The sequence below is a fragment of the Schistocerca serialis genome, chromosome 7, assembly GCF_023864345.2.
Source record: "Schistocerca serialis cubense isolate TAMUIC-IGC-003099 chromosome 7, iqSchSeri2.2, whole genome shotgun sequence".
In the NCBI taxonomy this organism is placed as follows: domain Eukaryota; kingdom Metazoa; phylum Arthropoda; class Insecta; order Orthoptera; family Acrididae; genus Schistocerca; species Schistocerca serialis.
Window position 1 is genome coordinate 112,878,631 of NC_064644.1, and position 16,328 is coordinate 112,894,958.

Genomic DNA, 16,328 nt, shown 5'->3' on the forward strand with positions numbered 1-16,328 from the left:
TTATCATCATTCTTCCTGACAGTAAAAGAAATATAAATACCAGCCGAAAATCATCTTTTGGCTCAGTAACTGCGTATCTTTGTTGAAACAAAAAGTTTCGGTCAAATAAAAGACTGTCTCCGTTGATCTATTGTGGACATGGGGCAGCGGCTGGTGAAGAATTTAACAATGAAATTCACCAACAGCAATCAAGTCTTCGAAGGAAACACTAGGGATCCGGTATATAATTCACGACATCCGGGAACATATGGCCCAAATATGCCAATATTGTTTGTTTTTGAAAGATGCGTTTGGGGCCTGAAGATAGCATATGGGATGCCGGAAATGATAGTCAAAATAAAATAAAATAACGTCTTAATCACACGGCTGTTGGCAAATTTCATTGTTAAAGAAAAAGCAAAAGACAGTCCTCAGGCATAAAAAGAACTGCTAACTTTAATACTGTAACATACAGCTATTGTCTCAAATAACTAATTTTTAAATACTTATTTGCTGTAAATCGTTGGCAGCTTCATAAATGTGATTTAATTTAAACAAACAATTGTGTTTCAGAATGTAAGACGACTAATAAAAACGAAGTCGTAAATGTGTGACAATGGAGTCTATACAGAAACAAAACTTAGTTGAACACTTTCTGATGGGTCTGTAAAGTGGCGAATAAATAGGTGGTATTGCAATGGTATGAATTCAACAGCAGCCTTCAGCTAGGCACATTTCCGCTGTTTTTAATCGAATATAAAGTGTATTTCAGTATGAGTTTCAGGGTGAGTTTGCTAGAGGAGAGAAAGCGCCACTTGTTAAGCGTGTTTGGAGGCTGAGCGACTTTTTGACTACTGCTAGCATGACCGTTTAATCCCAAAGCGGCTTACTTTCCCCTTCCACCCGTCGCTGGGAACTGTGAAACTGGGTCAGGGAGGGTTTTTACAGCTTCGTGATTAATAATAACGGCGCCGTCTTAAGACTCTGGCGTCAAACTTTCACTGAATAGCCGCCCCATCATAATCCTGGACCTAGCTACGGCCCTCGCGGTAAACTGACAGCGTATTGGAGGAATTAGCGACTCACCAGCATAGTGAGACCGTTATATACAGGGTGTTTCAAAAATGACAGGTATATTTGAAACGGCAATAAAAACTAAACGAGCAGCGATAGAAATACTCCGTTTGTTGCAATATGCTTGGGACAACAGTACATTTTCAGGCAGACAAACTTTCTAAATGACAGTAGTTACAATTTTCAACAACAGATGGCGCTGCGGTCTGGGAAACTCTATAGTACGATATTTTCCACATATCCACCATGCGTAGCAATAATATGGTGTGGTCTCTGAATGAAATTACCCGAAACCTTTGACAACGTGTCTGGCGGAATGGCTTCACATGCAGATGAGATGTACTGCTTCAGCTGTTCAATTGTTTCTGGATTCTGGCGGTACACCTGGTCTTTCAAGTGTCCCCACAGAAAGAAGTCACAGGGGTTCATGTCTGGCGAATAGGGAGGCCAATCCACGCCACCTCCTGTATGTTTCGGATAGCCCAAAGCAATCACACGATCATCGAAATATTCATTCAGGAAATTAAAGACGTCGGCCGTGCGATGTGGCCGGGCACCATCTTGCATAAACCACGAGGTGTTCGTAGTGTCGTCTAAGGCGGTTTGTACCGCCACAAATTCACGAAGAATGTCCAGATAGCGTGATGCAGTAATCGTTTCGGATCTGAAAAATGGGCCAATGATTCCTTTGGAAGAAATGGCGGCCCAGACTAGTACTTTTTGAGGATGCAGGGACGATGGGACTGCAACATAGGGCTTTTCGGTTCCCCATATGCACCAGTTCTGTTTATTGACGAAGCCGTCCAGGTAAAAATAAGCTTCGTCAGTAAACCAAATGCTGCCCACATGCATATCGCCGTCATCAATCCTGTGCACTATATCGTTAGCGAATATCTCTCGTGCAGCAATGGTAGTGGCGCTGAGGGGTTGCCGCGCTTGAATTTTGTATGGATAGAGGTGTAAACTCTGGCGCATGAGACGATACGTGGACGTTGGCGTCATTTGGACCGCAGCTGCAACATGGCGAACGGAAACCCGAGGCCGCTGTTAGATCACCTGCTGCACTAGCTGCGCGTTGCCCTCTGTGGTTGCCGTACGCGGTCGCCCTACCTTTCCAGCACGTTCATCCGTCACATTCCCAGTCCGTTGAAAATTTTCAAACAGATCCTTTATTGTATCGCTTTTTGGTCCTTTGGTTACATTAAACCTCCGTTGAAAACTTCGTCTTGTTGCAACAACACTGTGTTCTAGGCGGTGGAATTCCAACACCAGAAAAATCCTCTGTTCTAAGGAATAATCCATGTTGTCTACAGCACACTTGCACTTTGTGAACAGCACACGCTTACAGCAGAAAGACGACGTACAGAATGGCGCACCCACAAACTGCGTTGTCTTCTATATCTTTCACATCACTTGCAGCGCCATCTGTTGTTGAAAATTGTAACTACTGTAATTTCGAAAGTTTGTCTGCCTGAAAATGTACTGTTGTCCCAAGCATATTGCAACAAACGGTGTATTTCTATCGCTGCTCGTTTAGTTTTTATTACCGTTTCAAATATACCGGTCATTTTTGAAACACCCTGTACAATGCACGTGTTAGAGCACGATGTTTGACGCAGGTGCACACAGCAACGACAACACACAGTCGTTTATGCGCTGAGACGGTGAGCGTATAATTCTGAAGCAAATCGGACAGCGTTGTTGTAATATGATATTCTTGTGGACATGTATGTACATGAACGGTATAATTGCATAGTGTAATTAAAGCCTTAACTGAAAAAAAAATCTGCAGCCGCATTTCGTAACCTGCACAGTTTGCAGCGAACTGTTTCACTTGGCGCTGTACTACCAATTTCAATTTAGTAAGCACGGAAGCGCCAGAGAAATGATCAACAAAGTCCAGCTGCAAGGGAGGCGTTCTGCATCACGGTCTGGTTTATTGTTAAAGTTACGAGAGCGTACGTTGCCAGAAGAGTCAACAAATTTCTTAGAAGAGTCAACAAGTGTATTGCTTCCTCCTGAGGCGCCTTTCCACGGTTCACACGGCTCCCCACCCCACTCCCCCTCGGAGGTTCGAGTCCTCCCTCGGTCACAGGTGTGTGTCTGTGTGTTGTCCTTAGCATAAGTTAGTGTAGTTAGATTAAGTAGTGTGTAAGCCTAAGGACAGAAAACCTCAGCTTTTTGGTCCCGTAGGAACTTACCAAATATTTCCACTTTCCTCCTACGTATAACGAAAAGATCATGAAGATAAAATCAGAGAGATACGAGCCCACACGGAGGCTAAACGGCAACCATTCTTCCCGCGACCTGTTCTCGACTGTAACAGGAAAGAGGGAAAGTGACAGCCACACACTGCAAGTGGTCTTGCGGATTACAGATATAGATGCAGACCTGGTATGTACAAAACAGTATTACACGTGATTGTTGGTCTCAACGGAAGAGGCTGGTTGTTGAGTTAGGCATCAGACACATAGTTCTGACTATTCGGATTACATGTTCCACGTAGCATAAGGTTTTTCGTGGCTGTGCGAACACATTTTAGTTAAAACACGAAAACTGAACTACGTGATCCAAAATTAACAAATTTTCCGTGCGTGAAAGACTGATTTAAGCCTGGCTACAAGCGTCCCATACCAAACAGAAGCTAAATGTCGTATTCCTCATAAGTTTCCTAATGACATGTACCAACATGTACCACATTCTACTGCCCGTTTTACAAAGCTGGTCAAAATAGTGTGTTTTTTTACGCTATGGCTAGCATCAACAACCCGGTCAAGCTCAAAGTGAATTACTGATACAAATATAGGTCAGAATATAAAGCAACTCCATATTCACACTAGACAATCTCCGTCTATTCATCACCCATTTCATCCAGATTTATGGTGTACGCAGGGCTTGTGTCAAATTAAAGTGACTGAAGTGGGAGCTCTAGATGGCCAATCGTTCCGAAAAAAGGGCGTGTTTGCAGTGGGTCGGGCGACTGACGAACCATTTGTGTTGACGTAAGTTGAGAGCAGCGGTTGGCGCAGTGGAAGACTGCAAAACGGTAATCACAGTATCGTGGGGCCGAGTTAGATTACTTATATTGCAAATAAACCTGTATAATCCTCAATACATTGTGTTCATTAATATTTTTAAAAAAGGCAAGAAGAGGAACGACAAAGGAAAACTTGGGATTGCAAATAAATTTCTAAATAGTGGCTGTACTTACAGCGTCTACGAGGACCCGCCAAATAATTTTCCAAGAAGGGACTGTATTTAATTCATATATGACTACGGATTAGTTTCATTTTGAGCCTCCAGCAGCCCTCGGAACCTGCCACGTGAAAAGCAGGTACCCAGTGCAGGTAACATCGGGCCACTAGCCGGTGGGGACAACAATAGCTACGGCTATGGGGCTCACTCGCTTGATAGCGAATACTGTTGGAACACCGTGAGCATATTGTTTTTCTATGGAATGGAAATGAAGTGCCATGCTACTTGACAGAGCGTAGGGAAACTATGCGGGAGACCCGCACCGCGCCGGCCGTGGTGGCCGAGCGGTTCTAGGCGCTACAGTCTGGAACCGCGCGACCGCTACGGTGGCAGGTTCGAAACCTGCCTCGGGCATGAATGTGTGTGATGTCCTTAGTTAGGTTTAAGTAGTTCTAAGTTCTAGGGGACTGATGACCTCAGATGTTAAGTCCCTTAGTGCTCAGACCCATTTGAACCCGCACCGCCGTACTAGGCAAGGTCCTAATGGTGATGGTTTGCCGTTGCCTTCCTTCGACCGTAATGGGGATGAATGATGATGATGATGATGATGATGAAGGCGACACAACAACATCCAATCATCTCGGAGCAGGTGAAAATACTTGACCCCGCCAGGAATCGAACCCGGGACCCAGTTCTCGGGAAGCGAAAACGCTACCGCAAGACCACCAGTGGCGGACTTCGTTTTTCTATACAAACTTTAAAACAACTATGTAATTGTGGAAGATGACGAGAAATCATTGTTTCCCTTGTTTTCACATATGAATATCATCCCAGCACGTGTAAATCATTAGCTGTAAAATAATAAAAGGATCTAATTTTATATACCAAATTCTCGTTTACACCTCACAATCCCTTACTCGAAATTTTTTTGCAGCCCCAAATATTCCTTTGCCTTTCCTTTTCAAGTCTTTTATGAAAATATTAATAAATAAAACGTATTGTGCTTTATTCCTGTTTATTTTCTGTGGAAGTAACATAAAAATTGAAAATAAAAAAGAAGTTTACGTCTAGAGAACCGACCTACGACCCTCACATTGCTATTCTACACAGTGTGTCCCAGTTCCTTCAAGACTGCTTGTGTGAAATCCCAAAGTGCAATGCTATCTCGTGGCGAGTTACGATCTTCTAAGTTTCAAAAACAGTTGTGTAGAAAGTCAAAGCGCTAGCATTGCTGCCACAGGCATCGTGGCCTTAAATGTAACAGTACGTGTCTGACACTCGTCGTAAAATGGCAGTGGAGCAGTGACGCAACTTCAGTCCTCCAGCACTTGTGGACGAGAATTCGTTGAACTGACTAGACTACTAAACGACAGGTTCCTGGCTGCTCCCCCATGAAGACACCCCAGCCCACAAAGATAACATTGTGCAGGAGTGTTTGACAGGCAAATGAATCAAATTCCTGGGTCACTCACCGGATTTGGCCCAAGCCGACTTCTGGTTGTTCCCCAATTGAAGCTGGCAATAACGAACACTGTTATGGCGCAATTAGCAATGCATTGCTAAATGCGACTCCAAAAAAGGACCACAGTGCCAATTTCAGAACACTTTTAAAACGATTTCAGCCGTATTTTGATTCAGAGGGAGACTATTTCATACAAATACAGTGATTTTGTGGACATAATCCATGCCTTTCAATTTTGCCGGCCATTGTGGCCGAGTGGTTCTAGGCCCTTCAGTCTGGAACCGCGCGATCGCTACGATCGCAAGTTCGAATCCTACCTCGGGCATGGATGTGTATGATGTCCTTAGGTTAGATTGGTTTAAGTAGTTCTAGGTTCTAGAGGACTGATGACCTGAGATGTTACGTCCAATTGCGCTCGGAGCCATTTCTGAACCTTTCAATTTTCATAGCCACAGTCCTGACGGAACTGGTATACTCCGTTCATACACTTTCCGCTGCTCGACCCGCTAGGCGCTCTGGATTTCCCTCTTCTGTCACTTTCATTTCTGGCCGAGCTCTGCGTACATCATAAATCTGAACGAAATCGGTACTGACGAGTAGGCGCGGTCCCTTTGTGCAGCAACAATCACGCAGCTGGTTGGCAGATAATTAAATGAAAATTTAATAAAGTGTCTCACTCAAAATTTGCGTGACAATTTGTTATGAGAATGAAATCCTAAACTGGAAAAGTTGCTCACACAGTTCAACGAACTCGCTCAAACCTATTCCTCTCTGATTCATACCTGACTAGGAAAACTACAGTATTTAATCGTCCTGACAACAATCAGTGCAATTTTGAAAGAGTTTTTAACCTAGTAAGAACTTTCAAAACAGCCCACACTCCACTACAGAATGAAACATCCATTCTGGAGACCATCCCCTACACTGGTTGAGGCATTTATCCGCAGTATCCTTTTTTCCAGGAGTTCCTGCAGGGTCTGCAGGAAACCTACGGCTACGTTTGGAAAGTAAAAGGCGCACTGGTGGAAGTGGAGCTGTGGTGGTGGGTCGTCTGTCGTGTTTAGTGCTGAATCATCTCAGTCATTGCGGTATCAATTTCGTTATGAAGTAGCGATCGCAGCTGGTCCGTCATCTACAATGAGTATCATCTTACTGCCCTCTAAAGAAAAGAAGTGCCATTTGTCTTATTGGCGCATCATCATCTCAATCCGTAACACCCATCTGCAAGAAGGGTACCAGAACTGACCCACAAAACTGCTGTCAAATACCCTTGAGAGCGATTTGTTGTAGAATCTCAGAACATATTTTGAGCTCGAACATAATGAGATATCTCGATTAGAATGACCTCCTCCTTTCCATACAGCATAGATTCCGAAACCATCTATGATGTAAAACCCCTGGATCAAGGAAGTCAGATATATTCAGTATTTATCAATTTTCGAAAAGCATTTGACTGAGTGTGACACTACGCCCATAATCAAAACAGCTGTCGAATGCGCTATCAATCGAAACCTGTGAGTGGACTGAGGATAAAAAAAAAATGGTTCAAATGGCTCTGAGCACTATAGAACTTAACATCTGAGGTCATCAGTCCCCTACAACTTAGAACTACTTAAACCTTACTAACCTAAGGACATCACACACATCCATGCCCGAGGCAGGATTCGAACCTGCGACCGTAGCAGCAGCGCGGTTCCGGACTGAAGCGCCTTGAACCGCTCGGCCACAGCGGCCGGCGACTGAGGATATTTTGCTAGGGAGGACGCAACAAGTTATCAAGAATGGAGAGTCATCATCGGATCTGGAAGTAACTTCAGGTAGGCCCCAAAAAAGTGTGTTGAGACCATATGCTGTTCATGATACTTGTTAATGACCTTGTAGACAATAATAAGAGTACCCCCAGACTTTACGCAGATAATGAAGTACTATCTGAAACTAGTTGCATAAATATTGGTAAGGTTTCAAATGGAGCTAAGACTGGCAACTTGCTTTAAATGATCATGTATGTAAAAATTTACACTTCACAAAACGAAAAAATAGTAGTAGCCTATGACTGAAATATCAGTGAGTCACGGTAGGAATAGTTAAACTGATACAAATACCTGGACGGAACACTTTTTTGGGATATGAAATGGAATAGAGGTTCAGTAGTGGGTGAAGTAGGTGACAGACTTTGGTTTGTTGGTAGAACACTGGGGAAATGCAATCGCTCTATGAAGAAGATTGATAACAAATCAGTCCTCAAGTGTGTAGAACCCATACCAGGTAGGACCATCAGGGGATGTTGAACGTACAGAGAGAAGAGCGGAACGAATGGTCACTTGCAAAGTCTGAAGGGCCAAATTTAAATTATGACATTACTAATGTACACTGAGTGGACAAAAGTCGTGGAATAGCGATACGCACATAAACATGGACGGAACTAACGCATATAAAAGGTATAAAAGGGCAGTGCACTAGTGGAGCTGTCGTTTGTACTCAGGTGATTCATGTGAAAACGTTTCCGACATGAATATGGTCGCACGATGGGGATTGACAAACTTTGAATACGGAATGGTAGTTGGACCTACATGCATGGGAAATTACATTTTTGAAATCGTTAGTGAACTCAATATTCCGAGATCCACAGTGTCAAGAGCGAGACGAGAATACCAAATTTCAGGCATTACCTGTCACCACGGATAATATACTGGCCGACGGCTTCACTTAACAACCGAGAGCAGCGGCGGCTGTGTAGAGTTGTCAGTGCTAACAGACAAGCAACACTGAGTGAAATAACCACAGAAACCAATGTGGAAGGTACGACGAACGTATCCGTTACGGCAGTGCGGCGAAATTTGGCGTTAATGGGTTATGGCAGCAGACGATCGAAGCGAGTGCTCTTGCAAACGGAACACCGCCTGCCACGCCTGAGCTCCTGACCACATCGGTTGGACCCTAGATGAGTGGAAAACCGTGGCCTGGTCCGATGAGTCCCGATAATAGTTGGTAAGAGCTGATGATACAGATCGTATGTGGCACAGTCCCCACGAAGCAATGGGTCCATACTGCCTACAAGACACTGTGCAAGCTGCTGGTCATTTCATAATGGTGGGGGCTGTGTTTACATGGAATGGGCTGGGTCCTCAGGTCCTACTGAAATGATCAATGACAGGAAATGGTTGTTTCCGGCCACTTGGAGACCATTTGCACCCATTCATGGACTTCATGTTCCAAAACAACCATGGAATTTTTATGGATGACAGTGCACCATGTCACCAGGCCGCAATTGTTCACGACTGGTTTGAAGAACTTTCTGGACAGTTCGAGCGACTGGTTCGGGGATCCAGAGCCTCCAATATGAATCCCATCGAACACTTATGGGACATAATCGAGAGGTCAGTTCGTGTACAAAATCCTACACCGCTAACATTATCGCAGCTATGGACGGCTATAGAGGCAGCATGGTTCAGTATTTCCACAGGGAAAGTCCATTGACTTTTTGTTTCCATGCCATATCCAGTTGCTGGACTGCGCTGGTAAATGGACGCCTCCACACGATATTAGGAGGACTCCCATGACTTTTGTCACTTTAGTATACTGCAACCCCACGTATCGCTCCCGTACGGGTTTTGAGGAAATAATTAGATTAATTACAGCACGCACAGAGGCATTTAAACAATAATTCTTCTCGCACTACGTATGTGAATGGTACTGGAAAAAATCCCAATATCTGGTACAACAAGACGTATCCTCGGCCATGCATTTCACAGTCGTTTGCAGAGTATAGATGTAAATGCAAATGTAGATTCTTCCAAGAACTTTCACAAAACCTATAGGCAATAATGACAGCTGCCTAATCTTTCACGTCGTTTTTTTTTCCTCCATTAGGCTCAACAACAGATAAGGATACAATAATTTGAGAGTGTCGCCAAAATAGCCGCTTATAAAAATTAATCTGTATCAACGACGGACAGTTTTGGCATTTATCGCCATTGTCAAGTACTTTTAGAGTGATGTGACATGCATATTACGTCGTTACTGAAACTGCCTTTTAACTGTCAGCGTTTTGATTACGTGGTAAATGACGTAAATATATACATTACTCAACTGCGATGAACCAAAACAGAGATTACAGTTTACAAAACCAGTACGTAACCAGAACTCCGAACCCCCAACACGTGAAGAAATAGTGAAAATAATAAAATCATTGAAAAATGACGGAGCACCAGGAGAAGATGGACTGATTACAGAAATATGAAAATTAAACCATGAAAACATTACACCCAAAATACACAGAATAATCAAAAACTTCTTGGAAACAGAAAAGGTGCCAGAACAATGGAAGTCAGCCCTAATACAGCCCCTCCACAAGAAAGAAGACTAAACAGACTCTAATAACTATAGAGGAATTTCGTTACTGTCTGTGACATACAAAATTCTATCAAAAGCTCTGTTAAATGGCCTAGAACCTCAGATTGATACACATATCGGAGAGTACCCATCAGGGTTCAGGAAGGGAAGATAGTGCAATGAACAGATCTATTTCCTGAGAACAATATTAACAACGATAAAGTTCAGGAACACCACAATAACACTTGTTGATTTAAAGAAGGCCTACGATTCCATAGACAGAGAGACGCTTTTCATTACACTGGAAGAAATGAAGGAGACAAGAAGCCAGGAAACTAATCCAGGAAACATTAACAAATTCAAAATCCAAAGTGAAGTTCATGGGACAGATCTCGGAACCGTTCGAACTGAAGACAAGAATGAGACAGGGAGATGGCCTGTCACCCATTTTATTTAACGCAGTTTTAGAGAAAATAATCAGGACATGGAACAAAGGAGTCAATGGGATAATGATGGGGATACACAAAAATAGAACCATCAACATAAAATGTCTGGCCTTTGCCGATGATATAGCCATCACAACAAATAACAGAAAAGAAGCCCTAGAGTCACTACATCGAATCGCAGCCAGAACAGGACTACAAATTTCGTATGAAAAAACCCAGTACATGGACACAAAATCCACAGACAGAAAGCCATTGGTAACAAAGTATGGAAAGATAGCACAAGTAGAAAGTTTCAAATACCTGCGAGAGATTATACAGAAAACAGGACCAAATTCAACAGCTAATGAAGAAAGAGTTGCAAGGTTACAAAAAAGCTTACAGACTTACATGGAACCATTACAACAAAAGAAGTATTTCCGTTAATGCCAAATTAAGACATTACAAAACGGTAGTCTTACCAGAAACCTTGTATGCCTCAGAAACGACAATAATCAGGGGAAGAACGAAAATCAACGAAATGGAAACGCAAGAGAGGAAAATTCTGAGAAAGATCTATGAGCCAGTTCAGGGGATCTGGATAAAAAGGCCGACAAAATAACTGTACAAACAGACAGAGACAATTACGAACAACATCAGAAAAAGAAGGGCTAAATTCTATGGGCACATTTATAGGATGAACGAAAATAGGCTGATCAAGAAGATTTTTAACATAGTGATGAGTAATACGGTGAAAACTAACTGGGCAAAGGAAAGAAGACCTCAAGAAGCTAAATATCTTCACAGAAGAAATAACGAACAGAGAAAAATACAGAGAAAAAATCAGGAAACAGAAATAGGAAGAAACACCAAAAGAGAAGAAACCAGGAAAGAAATGGACAGAAGAGAGGAAGAAGAAACACAGTGAATATATGAGAGGCTTTTGGGAAGAGTAAAGAAAGAGGCAAAAAAAGTGTCATGAAAATTGATTGTGTTTTAATGCTCTCCTAAATGGGAAATTAATGATAATAATAATTGAAAATAATACGTTAATTATGGTTTGATAGTAGTTGGGCAGTCCTAATCTTACGACGTTACACAGTGTGTTCGGAAATTCCCGTTTTTGAATAGGAACCCAAGTCCGGAAGCGCACCATTTCCGTGCTACAGCCGTTTGAAAACATATTTGCTAAGTAGGTACCCAACAGCGTAGTCATTTGGGGGGGGGGGGGGGAGAGGAAGCGTAGTGAAGTAACGTCGAATCGGCTGATGTCATTTGACATTCATCCTACCTCTCTGACTTGACTCGAGCCGCATTTGCTCGTCTGTAGGAGTTAGAGCAACATGCTTGAGCACACGTTTGCAGAATACACTAAATGATTCTTCTGAATGGTGAAGCTAACGGTAATGAAAGAGCTGCTTTTGACATTTATCAAAATAGTTCTCCACAACTTCTGACTCAATCGCGTACCATCTTCGCCACAACTACACAATGGCTTCCAGGAAGGGTATCTTTACTGTCACCAGGTGGGAGTGTGGTGCTCTAGGAAGACACACGACACAAGCGAACTGGAAGAGGTCGTACTGCATCACATTGAAGAGAAACCGTCAACGAGTACACGAACAACTGATTTGGCTATTACGAGTGGAATTGTGAAACAAGTTACGTACAGGGTCACGCCTGATCAGTTTCTTGCAAAAGTGGTCGCGTTTCCAACATGTTCTCAAATGGTTGTAGCACGTAAGATATACGTACGTTTCCCGACATGGGTTATAATTCAAAATATTATCTACTCGCTCCCCTCTACATCTCCTAGAACTTTGTAACGGCAATTTCCGAGTACCCTGTGTAACGTCGTAAGGGTATAACTGTCAACCCACAATTAAAGTACAGGGTATATCGAAAAGAATAATCCGATTTAAAAAAATCATACTTATTATGTTATTTGTCATATGTTGCGTGAACAACGAACTGTTGGAAAGAGCAAACTCTCGGCCGGCCGGTGTGGCCATGCGGTTCTAGGCACTTCAGTCTGGATCCGCGTGACCGCTACGGTCGCAGGTTCGAATCCTGCCTCGGGCATGGATGTGTGTAATGTCCTCAGGTTAGTTAGGTTCAAGTAGTTCTAAGTTCTAGGGGACTGATGACCACAGATGTTAAGTCCCATAGTGCCCAGAGCCTTTTTTTTTTAACCAGAGCAAACTCTCGGGTTTTACATAGAAGCAGTGTGCACCCACATCAGTTCTTATAAAAATGGTGTCGGGACAAAGAAAGCGTTTTGTTCAAATTGTTCAAAAATGGCTCTGAGCACTATGCGACTTAACTTCTGAGGTCATCAGTCGCCTAGAACTTAGAACTACTTAAACCTAAGTAACCTAAGCACATCACACACATCCATGCCCGAGGCAGGATTCGAACCTGCGACCGTAGCGGTCGCTCGGTTCCAGACTGTAGCGCCTAGTACCGCTCGGCCACCTCGGCCGGCAATTATTATAAGCAGCTATTCTGGTGCGTTTTAAGTAGTGAGGGTCAGGAATAACTTTCGTACTAGGTACGGTGTGGATCCTCCTACAACACAGAGCATTAGACGATGGCATGAACAATTCCGAGGAACAGGTTGTCTGCGTAAAGGCAAATCGTGGGCCGTCCCTGAGTGTCTGACACAGACGTCGAACGCATCCGCCATAGTTACACCAGGAGTCCGCAGAAATCAGCTCGCCGTGCCACTCGACAGTTCAACATGCCACCGATGTCCGTCTGGCATGTTTACACATGAAACCATACAAAATTCAGCTGCTGCAATCTCTTCGTGAAGGTGACGAACTACAACATGTGGAGTTCTGTAATTTTGTTCTTAGCAAGATGGAGGATGACGGTTTTCTTCCACGCTTAGTGCTTACTGACGACACAACATTCCATTTAAATTTAAATGGAAAGGTGAACCGTCATAATATGAGAATATGGGATAGGGAACAACCACATGAAGCTGTACAACATGAGAGGGACTCTCCAAAATTTAATGTGTACTGTGCAGCTTCGCGGGGAAAGGTGTATGGTCCATTTTTCTTTGCGGAGAACACTGTTACAGGAAGCACATATCTCGATACGCTTGAGAACTACCTTTTCCCACAGTTGGAGACCGATTCGAACGACTTCGTGTACCAACAGGATGGGGCATCACCACACTGGCATCTGGAAGTGCGGGAATTTTTAAATCAAAGGATTACTGCACGATGGATGCGTCCAACTGCACCAAATGATTCAGCCCTTCATTACTGGCGTCCAAGGTCATCGGACCTGACTGTATAAGATTATTGTGGGGATATATAAAAGAATCTGTTTATGTGGCTCCAATGCCAACAACAATGAATGAACTGAAACAATGCGTAACAGCAGCTGTGAAAGCTGTAACTCAAGAAATGCTCGCTGCAGTGTGCGAACAATTTGAATATCATGTTGACATATGCCATGTATCTCAAAGGGGCATACTGAACACCAATGAAAATGTATGAAAAAAACCTTTTTGAGTTTCCCGATCATCAAAAAAGAAAATTCAATGTACTGTATACGAGGTGCGGCTAGAAAAAAACCGGACTGATGCTGGAAAAAACATTTATTTACAATTATTTACAATTTCATGTTATCTCCTTCAATGTACACTCCTCCTCGGTCTCTACACCGCTCCATACGAATTTTCCACTGTTCATAGCAATGCTGCAGATCATTTTCGGTAAGTCCATACATTACTTCCGTCGCTTTTTCTTTTACTGCTTCAACAGTCTCAAATCTAGTTCCTTTCAAAGCTGACTTGACTTTAGGGAAAAGAAAAAAGTCACAGGGGGCCAAATCAGGTGAGTAGGGTGGATGATCTAAGATGGGAATGTTGTGTTTTGCCAAAAACGTCTTCACTGACAACGCACTGTGAGCTGGGGCATTGTCTTGGTGAAGGATCCATGACTTTTTTCTCCACAAATCGTTCCGTTTTCTCCGTACTCGCTCACGTAGGGTAGCCAGGACGCTACTGTAGTAATGCTGATTCACTGTTGGTCCCTCTGGTACCCAATCAATGTGCACAATCCCTTTGATGTCAAGAAAAAACAATCATCATTGCCTTGAATTTCGATTTTGACATTCGTGCTTTTTTTTGTCGTGGAGAACCAGGACTTTTCCAATGCATCGATTGGCGTTTAGTTTCGGGATCGTAAGTAAAAAACCACGATTCATCGCAAGTAATAACATTTTGTAAGAAGGTGGGATCACTTTCAATGTTTTCCAGGATGTCAGAACAAATCATTCTTCGGCGTTCCTTCTGTTCAATTGTGAGACACTTTGGAACCATTTTTGAACACACTTTGTTCATGTTGAAACTTTCATGAAGAATCTGCCTAACACTTTCCTTGTCAACTCCTGTTAACTCAGACACTGCTCTGATTGTCAAACGGCGATCTTGTCGAACAAGTTTACCGATTTTTCAATGTTTGCATCAGTTTTTGCTGACAATGGTCTGCCAGTGCGAGTGTCATCACTGGTGTCTTCGCGGCCATCTTTAAATCGTTTAAACCACTCAAACACTTGTGTTCGCGATAAACAATCATCGCCGTACACTTCTTGTAACATTACAAACGTTTCACTTGCAGATTTTCCTAGTTTGAAACAAAATTTGATGTTAACGTGCTGTTCTTTCTGTACACTCAACATTTTCCGACGCACAGACAAAACGTCAACTACTTAAAACAGACGCCACGGGCAGACTGAGTGCAGGAGGCAGATGAAACTCGAGCAGTAGGCGGAGCGAGAGTCACGTGACAGGCCACGCGACTTTCAGCCTTATTGCATTCGTTTTATTGTTTCACCAGTACTAGTCCGGTTTTTTTCTAGCCACACCTTGTATGTTTATTAGTTTCAGAAAAACTAACACGTGCCAAACTGGATGGTTGTTTTGATACACCCTGTGAGCTGACGAGCATTGCGCTATCATTTAAAAATATGGCCGAAAGAGTCAGCCTACAGGAATTGTGAAACGAACCCTGTCGTTCAGCACCGCGAGCCACAAAGGGCGCAAATTCACCACGATAAGGGGAAACTCACAGGCGTCTATTGTGTATTGAGGCCTAAGTCATAGGGAAACCCAGTAGAAACCGTTTGTGGCCAAGGAGATGTAGCAGTGTTAAGTCTGGCGGACCTGAGATCGGGCATAAAGAGAAACATTTATGAAAAATATTTAATTCTGTAGTAATGCAGGGAATCAAAGCCTTAGTAATTTTAATCTGCCATCCTCCATAATTTTTCATGGTGAGATCTTCAAATGGCTCTGAGCACTATGTGACTTAACAGCTATGGTCATCAGTCCCCTAGAACTTAGAACTACTTAAACCTAACTAACCTAAGGACATCACACAACACCCAGTCATCACGAGGCAGAGAAAATCCCTGACCCCGCCGGGAATCGAACCCGGGAACCCGGGCGTGGGAAGCGAGAACGCTACCGCACGACCACGAGGTGCGGACGTTTCATGGTGATCCCATTAAAACTTGAATATTGATCATATCTACAATAGTTTAGGATTTACTGTTAAAGTGAAATTAACAAGTTTTGTCACAAAGACCCGAATGCTAAAATCTGAACGCTTTGGTCGATCTTAACGATAGACATTTCATAGAGAAGCGCATCATTAAAATGACAAACGTTGTAAATATCAACTCTGTAACTTTACTTGTTTAAAAGATGTAGTAAATTTAAATTATCAGTATTTTCAATTAAGAATCAGATCATCATTTCCTCCACACAACACACATTGAACGATGACAGCATGACTCCTTATTGAATCATTAGGTAATAGAATATTTGTTGTAAGGTTTAGTGC